This window comes from Megachile rotundata, chromosome 12, assembly GCF_050947335.1.
Source record: "Megachile rotundata isolate GNS110a chromosome 12, iyMegRotu1, whole genome shotgun sequence".
Taxonomy (NCBI): domain Eukaryota; kingdom Metazoa; phylum Arthropoda; class Insecta; order Hymenoptera; family Megachilidae; genus Megachile; species Megachile rotundata.
Window position 1 is genome coordinate 10,118,903 of NC_134994.1, and position 12,820 is coordinate 10,131,722.

At 36.7% G+C, this 12,820-nt stretch overlaps 1 protein-coding gene across 11 annotated transcripts in view; it reads right to left on the reverse strand.

Annotated features, from left to right (window-relative positions):
- LOC100883133 (uncharacterized) overlaps positions 1-12,820 on the reverse strand; it is a 219,695-nt gene that overhangs the window by 116,664 nt on the left and 90,211 nt on the right. The window lies entirely within an intron of this gene.

Below are 12,820 nucleotides of genomic sequence, written 5' to 3' on the forward strand. Positions count from 1 at the left end.
TATATCCCAGCTCCCTATGTCCTGTCTCCCTATGTCCCAGCTCCCTATATCCCTGTCTCTCTATATCCCTGTCATTCTATGTCCCTGTCTCCTATGTCTATGTCTCCTACGTCCCTGTCTTCCTATGTCCCAGCTCCCTATCTCCCTGTACCCTAAAATCCCATATCCCAAATTCCCACACCCCAAATCCCTACATCTCCAAACCCTTCTCCACTCAACACCCCACATCCCCAATCTACACACCCCCAAATTGCAAAACTACTCCCTCAGTGCGCACAGTAAATCCCCAAATCCTCAAACCACAATATAACAAACATCCTTGCATCTGAACATCAGCAAACATTAAAAATCTATACAAATCGCTAAGTAGGTCTAATTGAATCGGTAGATCACATGGTTAAAGCGGGCCGCAATTCACAACGTAAAACGTGAATACCAAAAGCCAGGTTTTCTTTCGCTATTGAATCGCGACTATTGATGAAAACGGATCGTTTTACACCGGGAGCTTAATTGTCGAACACATTGAAAAGCTTCGTTGTTCCGGTCTAATTAACCTTGCAAGGTCGAGCCCTGTCTATTTTCTGGTGATTCGAGTTTGACGCGCTCGCTGGTTCACGGCTGTGTAAACAGCCATTACGAAACGGTATACAGTAAGAGAAGGAAGGTTTATCAGGTTACTTTATCGAGTAACAGCTGATGTATTGATTTATCGATGCAAAATTTGTTCTCAATTAATGGAGTATCAGAAGTCAGACTTCTGACACGTGTTACAATAACAAGATTCATTTCAATCAATAGACCAGGTGCAGATTAATTTACGAAATCAAGTACAATTGATTCACTTTGAAACAGAGAGATTTGCAGCAAGAAGATTGGAAAGTTTAATCGTCGACAAACTTTGAATCGGCCAGTATAAATCGAGCATGAAAAGTACTCTTTGCAGAGGATAAAAAAAGCACACATCGCACCGATACACTCGCAGACTCTCATTTTCAAATGATACTCACGTATAAAAGACCTTAACGTATGTTCCGTGCAAACAGTCTGGTATTAAAAAAGAGGATTTTTCCATTGGTACGTAATGAAAAGTGAGGCAGCGGAATGAAAAGCGAATCGGCGGAGATGAAACAGCGCAAGTATCCGTTTTCCTTCTTTTTGCTATGAAGTCTTCTCCACGCGTGTTCTACTAATCCCTACAATTAATTAATCAAACGCGACCGTCGTACCGGATGATTAATCACTAATCACGCGGTTGTGTGCAACAACAACGATACTCTCATCGATTCTCGCAACCTGTACCGGTCACAGGGCTCTATTCACGGGGTATTACGCAAAGTGTTATCGATTCGAAACACCGGTACACGCTGCTGCCGCACAGGCTTCCTTTTGATATGAACGTATGTATACACGGAGAAATTTCCACCATTTAGTTTTCATTTTGTGGAATTTAATAGGATGTTTTCTAATGGCGTTTTTGGAGATTTTGGAAATTTGAAAAGTTGGAGTTGGAACTTGGGAATGTGGGCATTTGAGGAGATTGCAATTCGAAGACTTTTGGAGTATTGAGAATTTTCGAATTTTTGGACCTGGGGTGGTACGGATGTGGGGGTCTAAAGATTTGGTGAACTACAGATATGGGTATCCAAGGATTTGGAGATTTACGTGGAAAATCTACGTGGATTTCACGTGGAAATCTAGGGATTTGAAGAGTTGGGAATTTGGGAATGTAGGGATTTGCATATAGGGAATTTTGGAATTTTAGAATTTGGAGAGTTGGGAATTGCGGAATGTAGGGATTTGCATTTAGGAAATTTTGGAATTTTAGAATTTGGAGAGTTGGGAATTTGGGAGTGTAGGGATTTGCATCTATGGAATGTTGGAATTTGAGAATTTGGAGAGTTGGGAATTTGGGAGTGTAGGGATTTGCATCTAGGGAATTTTGGTATTTGAGAATTTCGAGAGTTGGGAATTTGGGAATGTAGGGATTTGCATCTAGCGAATTTTGGAATTTTAGAATTTCGAGAGTTGGGAATTTGGGAATGTAGGGATTTGCATCTAGCGAATTTTGGAATTTTAGAATTTGCAGAGTTGGGAATTGGGGAATGTAGGGATTTGCATCTAGGGAATTTTGAAATTTGAGAATTTGGAGAGTTGGGAATTTGGGAGTGTAGGGATTTGCATCTAGGGAATTTTGGTATTTGAGAATTTCGAGAGTTGGGAATTTGGGAATGTAGGGATTTGCATCTAGCGAATTTTGGAATTTTAGAATTTCGAGAGTTGGGAATTTGGGAATGTAGGGATTTGCATCTAGGGAATTTTGGTATTTGAGAATTTCGAGAGTTGGGAATTTGGGAATGTAGGGATTTGCATCTAGCGAATTTTGGAATTTTAGAATTTCGAGAGTTGGGAATTTGGGAATGTAGGGATTTGCATCTAGCGAATTTTGGAATTTTAGAATTTGGAGAGTTGGGAATTTGGGAATGTAGAGATTTGCATCTATGGAATTTCGGAATTTGAGAATTTGGAGAGTTGGGAATTGGGGAATGTAGGGATTTGCATCTAGGGAGTTTTGGAATTTTAGCATTTGAGGAATTTGGGGATCTGGGACTTGATATCTAGGAAATTTAGGAATCTGATAATTTTGGTTCTAGGAACTTTGGCAATATAAAAATTCAACGTCTAATTTAGAAACTTGAAAATTTTTGATTCAGAAATTTGAGGATTTGAAAGTTTGCAAATACAGATATTTCCAATTTAAGAATTTCAGAATTTCAGAAATTTTACTATAAGAATGTATCTCTAGAAAGACTACTTTTACCACAACTTCTGATTTACAGTTCACTAGTTTCATTAAAACAGTTTCAAGTCCAGTGTGCCACAATGTGCGTAAAACAAAGCGATCAGAGTCTACTTCGTGCAATTTACATATTTTTTCTGCTCTTATTAATAGATTGACCGGAATTATGCTCGAGAACGTCGTCCAATGCGTATATTAATTTTGCTAATTACTTTAATTAATGTTACCAATTAGTGGTTCTTGAATCGCAATCATAAATAAAAACAAGGTGAAAAATAATGGAATTTAAAGACCACCGTGACCGAGAGCACCAATTTAACAAATAAGACAATTTTATTCCTGTGTGTGTGGCTGCACGTAGCAAATTTTCATCGTGTCAGTGAACGTTTTAATTACCGTTATTTAAAACGACGTATATTCAGCGATTAACCCGATACTTTCAAAATCGTTACACGTCCCACACGATCTTTTTATCTCATTGCGTCAGAACCATTACCTAACTCATTGTCTCGCTGTATCGTTCTCGTCCGTGCAATTTCATCGAAAAAGCCTGAAAGACAATTTATCGTTTGTACACGCTTTAACACACCGTAACGTTCAATTGAATATCTTTTTTTTCGCGTTCAACACGGTGCAAAAACGAGCTCGCACAGAACATGACCGTAAAAAGAGGCGAACGTCCGCATCATTCAGCTCTGGCAAAAACCGAAATGAAAGCGTTAATACGCTTGTACAGAGATGATGTCCGTAGTTGGTCGTCGAACTTCACCAAAAATTCGACCGTCAATTTCGCTGGGCTTCTGGGTAATTCGATCGCTTACTTTCGAAGGCACGTTTGCGAACTTGATCGTTTCTTAGGCTCCTTTGGGAGTCTTCAAGTTTCTCAACTTGGAAGTTATAGTTTTCACAATTAGAGATTTCAAGGTTGCAAATCTTGGTTTCTATATAGGTAGAATAGGTTTGCAATTTGTCTTCAAATTGCACTCGTAGGTTTCTATATTTTCAAGTATCTGAATTTGTGAAATTCGCAAGTTTCTGAATTATTCATTTCCTGAAGTGTTCGAGTTTCCTAATTTGGAATTTTGAGAATTTGCAGACATTTTGGTACATCGAGGTGCTATATTCAAATTGCTAAATCCTCTAATTTGTAGGTTTCTAAATTCCTATCCCTCAAGACCATGTACCATATCTGTAGACCATCAAGTTCCACACTTGTACACCCTCAAATCCCTAAATGTCCACATTTCTAAACCTCCAAATTCATTTTATCCAAAAGCTCTCTACAAATAATCTTCGATGCATCGAAAGAAAAATATGAAACAGTTGAAATTCTTAATTCTCGACACGGTACATCGATAAAATACGCGAACAACGAAAGATTAAAACAGAGAAAGTCACGAGGCGGATAAAAAAGAAAATATATGCCAACTTTCTACGTGTAGCGGAATGATAAAGCAGAACGTACGTAAATTCCACTTTATTCCCCTTTTTCCCTAGATCTTCGGATAAGGTGGGGAGCACAGCACGAAACAAAGAGATATTCTGGTCTTAGATAAGACTTATCGTGTTCCACCCCCACGATTCTTCGAAATCGCAGGCCAACATCGAAATCCAGCGTTAGACGAACTTCATCGACGCTGTTATTGCAATCGATGATGAGTCATCTCCTCGATTATTCGACCGAGAATCGGCCATAAAGTTGCAGACATTCGCGGTCTGAATTTTCTTGGCGCCCGGGGAAATGACTACCCAACTTTTTAATATCGGACTCTTCGCTGATTAAAATCACTGTTTTATCGCGTTTCTGCTTTAATCGTAATTTATGGAACTGTGGATATTGTAAAATTAGAAAACATCCTCTTTTGCCTTCCATCATAATTGAAATTTAAGGGCTGCAATGTGACAAAGGTTCACACAAGGGTTTTCATTCTAAAAAATAAAAAAATAATTTCAAATAGTTTGTAAAATTTTAAGGACACAATTTTGGAAGACTAAAAATAGATTTCTTACGAACAATTCATTCCTATTGACAATAAATAATTTTTTAAAAATAAATTTTATGTACAAATATATAAAAAAAAATTGCAAATTAAATCCCAAAATTGTATTGCAAACTATGTTAAAAATATATCTGTGAGTTGACGTGGATTTTTATTACAGGTAATAACAGAGATTCCCTTCGGAAAGAGAAACTAAACAAGTAAAACTACAGAAACGAAAATAAATAAAGCAATAAAATACTTGTAACCCGTTTCAAAATTCACCGATGATTCAACAACTCTTGAACAATAAACGACAGAAACGGTGGGCGAGTTTTCGGAGTTTTCGAGACTGTTGGAAAAATTCCTCGACCTTCGAAAGAATCTTAACAACGAACGAGAAGGACAGGAAACGTATTGATCGGCCTTTGCTGACCCGCCTTGCCCAATTTCTGATCTATAAATTAGATTACGTATCATGCACGCACAGCGTCGCACGTAATTTGCCAAGCGAGTGCCAAATTTGGAAAACGATATGTCTTTTGGTGGCTGAAATTGAACGTTTAAATGCGTTTACCTACTCGAGGGTTCTTTGGGGAGGTCGACAGAAATTAGATGTTTGAAAAAAAAACGGGGGTTACTAATGGAGATGGGGTATTTTTAATTCCCTTTAAGGGAAATAGGGAAATACGTGCTGACTATATTTTAGGGGTTTGTAATTGTGTGATGTTAATGTAATAGGAATATTAAATTTTCTATGTTAAATAGATAGGTATATTTGCGAAGTTACATGCGCAACTTTCGGAACACAAGTTTACATATTCCCTTAATTTACCAAACTTCTTAATTTTTCTGAAATTCTCAAGCTTTTTAATTTGTTAATTTTAATATGAGTAGATGTGTACATTTCAGAACCCCAAATTCCTAATTATTTTCCTAGGAATTCTCAAATTCATAAATTCTGAAGCTTCAGATTAGTACATTTTCAAAGTTTCAAATAGCTTAATCCTCAACCCCAAATTCTTAACTTATTAAATTCCTTTATTTCCAAATCAATAAATCTCCAAACTCCTAAATCTTCAAATTTCAGAACCTCCAATTCTGAAATTTCTAACCTTCAAAATGATCAAATCCCTATACTTCCGAATTCCCAAATACCCAAATCCTCAAGTCCCCAAAATCCCAAATTCCCAAATTCAAAAATTTCCAAATTCCTAAACCCCCAAATCTACAAATTGTGAAATCCTCAACCCCCTAAATCCTAAAATCTCCCAAATTCCAAAATCTTCCAAATCCCAAAATCCCCCAAATTTCAAAATCTTCCAAATCCCAAAATCCCCTAAATTCCAAAATCTTCCAAATCCCAAAATCCCCCAAGTTCCACAATCTTCCAAATCCTAAAATCCCCCAAATTCCAAAATATTCCAAATCCCAAAATCCCCCAAATTCCACAATCTTCCAAATCCCAAAATCCCTTAAATTCCCAAATCTTCCAAATCCCAAAATCTCCCAAATTCCACAATCTTCCAAATCCTAAAATACCCCAAATTCAAAAATTTCTAAATTCTCAAACCCCCAAATTCCCAAATCCCCAAATCCTCATCCTCCAAATCCCAAAATCCCCCAAATTAAAAAATCTTCCAAATCCCAAAATCTCCCAAATTCCACAATCTTCCAAATCCCAAAATCGCCCAAATTCCAAAATACCCAAATCCTCCAAATTCCAAAATCCCCAAATCCCAAAATCCCCCAAATCCTAAAATCTCCCAAATCCCAAAATCCCCAAACCCTAAAATCTCCCAAACCCCAAAATCCCCAAAAATCCCCAAAAGTCTCCAAATCCCCAAATCCTCAACTTCCCAAATTTCCAAACCCCCAACCCTCAAACACAAATTTTCAATAAAAACCCCCCTGAAATATTGACCGTTTGGCGTCTCCACGAGAAAAACAACTTCCTCGAGGGACGAACGAATATTTAATCCTCTCAGTAATTCGAGGATGAATTTTCCCCCGGCAAAAAACGTCGTCGAGACAATAATACGATAGCTAATGGCATCAGCGATTCCATCGCGAATATTCCTCGAGTGCGTTCTCTTTTAACGAATATACACGTTATCTGGCGAGATGAAATTGAAAAGTTTCGGCGAAGATAAAACTGAATAGATTCAACGTTCTAGTCGGCAGGTAATTGCGAAATAAAAACGCTTCAAGTGTATCGTTCAATTTTCATTTTCAAAAGCTTTCTCCTCGCCCCTATTCTAATCCTATGCATCGCAATTTTCTTCGCTGCAATTTATTTTAATTTCCCTCGATGTTTGGTCGCGGAGCTTAAAAACACTCGGTTAAATTGCGCGTTATAAAGATTTTCGAGTGGGTATACAACATTTTTCTATATTATTCTATTTACACAAAAATGAGATTCTTCATCCTCTGAGAATTAAGTTGAAATAGTATTTCATGATCGAAGCTTTTACTTTTTTTAATTAAGAAGCAAATAAACGGAAAAGGTGGCTAAACAGATCTAAAGGGAAGCTCAATATTGCTCATATTATCGGAAAAATAATATCAATATTTATTTACAAACTGTATTTCCCTGCCCGTTCAATATTTAACCATATTGAAATATCGACATTGTGCTAATATCGAAATTAATCGTTTAAACATTTACCCTAAAATATTAAGCATAAACATTGATCTGAAATCCTGAAATCTATTCAATATTTTTTAATTAAAAATTAACAGAAATTTGTTCAATGACTGAGTTAAAAGAATTCGACCGATTTTGAACGACCTTGAATCAATTTATCTCTCATCGAGATTGTCCATATTTGCGACGCGATTTTACAGGGCGAGTTAACCTGACCCAATCATCGCGCACGTAACTCAATCAATATCCGAAAGGGCTCTTCTAAATCCTTGGATTTCTCGACAGCCGCCATTAACAGTTTCGAGCACCAGTACGCAGAATCGTGCCGCCTAATCTTAATTAACATCGGCTTCATTGAACACTCACTGCCACAATATTTGCTCCTCAAATACTTGTGTTCGTTCTTGTGGAATAGCCATCATTCGATTACTCAATTACACGTATGTCTTCAAGGTTAAACTTCAGAAATTTGGTATCGGAAGATCATTTATGAATAAGATACCAAAACAGAGATGTCTGACTTGCATGTTTTTGAGATGTACTTCAGAAATATCAACTTTCGTAAAACTACTTTGAAATTGTACTGTAGAGCTTAAATTTTATTCCTCTGACACGATCAATGTCGGAGAATTTTGGATTTGAAATCGAGCACAAGGTCCAAACGTTGCAAGACTAGAATTCTTCATTCAAACAGAAGAAATAGATTACTTGAAGTGGTGCAACATTGACATCATATGAGAATTTATTACCTTGATGATAGATACGAAATATCTACAAAATGAACAATATTCAAACTATGACATATGAGTGAACAGTTCGATAACAACCCCGTCGAGTAGATCAATAAACGATGTATGCGAAATAAAATATACTTTGCCGTCAGCAAAACGACTCAATTAAGAGGATTATCGAATCATATCCCATTTATCCTTGACGGAATCTCTTGAAACTTGCATTAAACCTCGAGCATGCTATCAAACGCCCACGATCGCAACGAGCGCAACGAAGACATACGAACGGTATGATAATGAACTTGTCTAGGATTCCATAGCGGTGACGTATTTACCATGGAACAAGATCGCGTTTCCCTCGCTAAATCATTCGGAAAGAAAATGGCTCTGGAAATGGCCAGCGTGGATTGGCTCCGTAATTTCGAGTGATTAAGCGCTAACCCAAATCTGACCCGGGTTACAACATCCACGTGGAATTCCGGGAGAATCGATCATTCGCGACCGCGCCTCCCATCGGACAAAGATTCGGTATACGTAACGCGATTGCATAACTAGATAACTTCCACGTGTTCAAGGATAACGAATCCGACGAGCGTTTCCGGCATTGAAAATCGCTACCAGGTTCGATCCGTAACGCGGTTCAACCACCTGGTTACGTTGTTGATTAACTTCGTTAACTCGGTAATTCGGTCCGTCTCGTTATCGACTTTTGTACCCTTACGCGTGTTAATTGAGGCGGGACAAAAATCCTGCCCGTTCGAGTGGCGCTTCGTTATGTTTAATGATGATTACAAAATCGGGCCCCATTTTTTTACAAGTGAATCAGGTACTCACGTCTATTCGGGTCGACAGGTTGTTACCAGATTGTAGGTACAGATACTCACCTGAAACAGAAGAAATTTTAATTAACAACTATTCCAATTGACTAGAAATTCGGTTAAGTGCCAACAGAAAATTAAGGGACACTCGGGGATGGATGATGGGTGGTTTTAAATTTGAGTTCACAAATTTTTAACACTTTACAAATCTCGTAGCAACTACAAGAGACTCGTATCTCTTTAAATTTCGATAATCAAATACTTGTTACAATGCTCTAATTTGAAGATCGAAGTCGATTTAACATCATCAGGGTAGATGAAAGTACATCAAAGATCACATACATTTGACCCAAACGTTTCAGACATGAAATCGGTGTTAATCCGCAGTGAACCGTGATCTGTACGATATTTACAGAGCAGGGAAAAATCATGTTACAGACTAATTCGAGCGGACGAATCGGTTCATTTAACAAAGCAATGGCAGAGCGTTTAATCCACATCTCGATATCGGGCAAACAGTTTGAACAATCCGGCGGATTAAACGGATCATTCGCCGTCCTCAATGATCCATATTCAAACCGTAATCCATTGATCGAAGCGATTTTTCGTCCAAGATACACTTAACAATCTTCGAGCAAAGCTTTTATCAGATTGGATGTCTCGCGAAGAAATAAAATCATCCATCCGGCGCAGACGATCCTTTCTAATTATTTCGTACGCCGGAAATATCTGGGTCATCCTCTAATTTTGTTTTACCAACGATGAAATATTGCGTTCCGCTCGATTGCTCGCGAATCCACGAAAGACGTTTCCGTAATCAATTATACACTCGATAGGATCTGCGATACAGAAATCGATCCCCGACAAAAGCGTCCCGGAGGATTATTCAGTGTCACGCGAATGGTGTCGTTGGTCGATATATCGAACTGGACGGAAATTAGCGGTTACCGAATCGAGACTATCTTTATATTAAATTAATGACATCGACAAGGGCGGCTCGAAACGGGGACAGATGTCATATTTCAAACACGTTTTTGAGCCATCAAATTTTTACCTTGGTAATTTTAATATCCAAAGCTCTTTAAGCTAAATAGTTCTTTAGCAAGTATTATCAGTCCTCTAGAGAGTCAATTTACAAAGCAGAAAAACCATCGAGTTTCACCATGAATAGTTTTCATTGCGAACATTGATGTCAAAGGACAATTATATTAAAGCCTCAGAAGCCAAGAATAGACTTCATAAGAAACTATATTCAGCCGTTGCTCCACAAAATCGTTAAATTAAAATTTCATCGAAAAATATATTTCAAGGAAGATCGAGCCAAAACGGGCGCCAGACTTTATCGACAATAATCGACTATTATACTCGTATCGGAAGGTTTAATTGCAGCGCGAATGATAGGATTAGCAGCGATCAGACTCGCACTATCGATTGGATTAGTGTAAGCGACAAAGGACACGGAAATTTCGTTCTAAAGATACCGGCGTTCAACAAGCTTCGTAAATCGAGCCCTGCGTTTCCAAGGCTTGTGTTAAGGTCGCGTCTTTAATTAGCTCAACCCGTTGGGCGCGGCTTAAAAATAATTAACTCGATTCCATCCAAACGACCACAGTTTTTTTCTCTTTCGTTTCATGGATAATCCCTGAGCATCATGGGTATTAAACCGTGTCACCTTTAAGGTGTGGTTTACGATAACTTGTCGATTATCGCTGATTCGAGTGGGTTCGATTTATCAGCCTCGAGGGCATGACTTGATTTACACGAGCCGAAAGTCGTTCAAAGAATTAATTGCGGAATGCACTTTTTTATTGCGGGAAATAGTTGTAAAATATTTTTATGTATTTACATTTATATGAAATCATGTTTAGGTACTTTTGAACAATCTTACAAAAGTAGTTACTGTGAAAGCTATAGTCAAAATTAATTTATGAACATAATGCACTTTTTGACTACGAAGAAAAGGTTCTCATAGTAAAACTTTTTCATGTATTTAAATTTATGTGACATCACGTTCAGGTACTTTTAAGCAACCTTACAAAAGTAGTGTAAGTATGTCTTATTGTGAATGCTATAATAAAAAATAATTGCTGAACATAATGCACTTTTTGATTAGGTAGAAAAGGTTCTCATTGTAAAACTTTTTCAGGTGTATAAATTTATGTAAACTCATATTCAGGTACTTTCAAACAACCTTACAAAAGTAGTTGAAGTATGTCTTACTGTGAAAGCTGTAGTCAAAATTAATTTATAAACACAATGCACTTTTTGACTATGAAGAAAAGATTCTCATTGTAAAGCTTCTTCAGGTACATAAGTTTATATAAAATCACATCCAGGTACTTTTAAGCAATCTTACAAAAATAATTGAAGTATGTCCTACTTTGAAACTGCAGCTAAAATTAATTGTTGAACATAATGCACTTTATGATCACTTGAAAAGGTCCTCATTGTAAAACTTCTTCAGGTACACAAATTATATAAAATCATATTCAGGTACTTTCAAGCAACCTTACAAAAGTAGTTGAACTATGTCTTACTATGAATGCTATAACCAAAATTAATTGCTGAACATAATGCACTTTATGATCACTTGAAAAGGTCCTCATTGTAAAACTTCTTCAGGTACATAAATTATATAAAATCATATTCAGGTACTTTCAAGCAACCTTACAAAAGTAGTTGAACTATGTCTTACTATGAATGCTATAACAAAAATTAATTACTGAACATAATGCACTTTATGATCACTTGAAAAGGTCCTCATTGTAAAACTTCTTCAGGTACATAAATTTATATAAAATCACATTCAGGTACTTTCAAGCAACCTTACAAAAATAATTGAAGTCTGTCCTACTATGAAACTGTAACAAAAATTAATTGCTGAACATAATGCACTTTTTGACTACCAAGAAAAGGTGCTCATTGTAAAACTTCTTCAGGTACATAAATTATATAAAACCACATTCAGGTACTTTCAAGCAATCTTACAAAAGCAGTTGAAGTCTGTGAATACCATAACCAGAATTAATATTCAGAAGGGTTAATAGATACAACGAGAACTAGCAAATTCGAATATTTCGTTGGAGATTAACAGAGCCCAAGTTTCGCGCGGAATACTGGCAAGTAAAGTAAAATCTCAGCTCGAAGGGACTTTACAGACAATTCACCGGTGTTTGCGTACCGGAGAGAGTTCACGAGGAAAATTCACGAGGTGTCTTTTACGTTAATCGCTGCAGAGGTTTCGTTAGTGCTCGACCAGAGTTGCTGCAATTACAGTAGATTCTCGTTATATCGTCGCCCTAACGGGTCTTTCACGCTGCTCACGTTCTTTCGACGCTGTAATATACACTTATCTAACTTAACACAGGTTTATTATCGTATAATTTGATAGATGAACAGGGACACAAAATTACAAAGGACTGTCTGTAATAAACTTATATTTAATATATTACACTTTACTGATATATTCTATGGACTGATATATCTACTGATATATTTAACAAAGTATAAGTATAGCATTAATAAAGTACATTTTATTGGAACATCCTAAATATTTTCCATCGATAATATAACAGCGTGAGACTATGTGTAATAAATTTATATTTAATATATTACACTTTACTGATATATTCTATGGACTGATATATCTACCGATATATTTAACAAAGTATAAGTATAGCATTAATAAAGTGTATTTTATTGGAACATCCTAAATATTTTCCATCGATAATATAACAGCGTGAGACTATGTGTAATCAATTTATATTTAATATATTACACTTTACTGATATATTCTATGGACTGATATATCTACTGATATATTTAACAAAGTATAAGTATAGTATTAA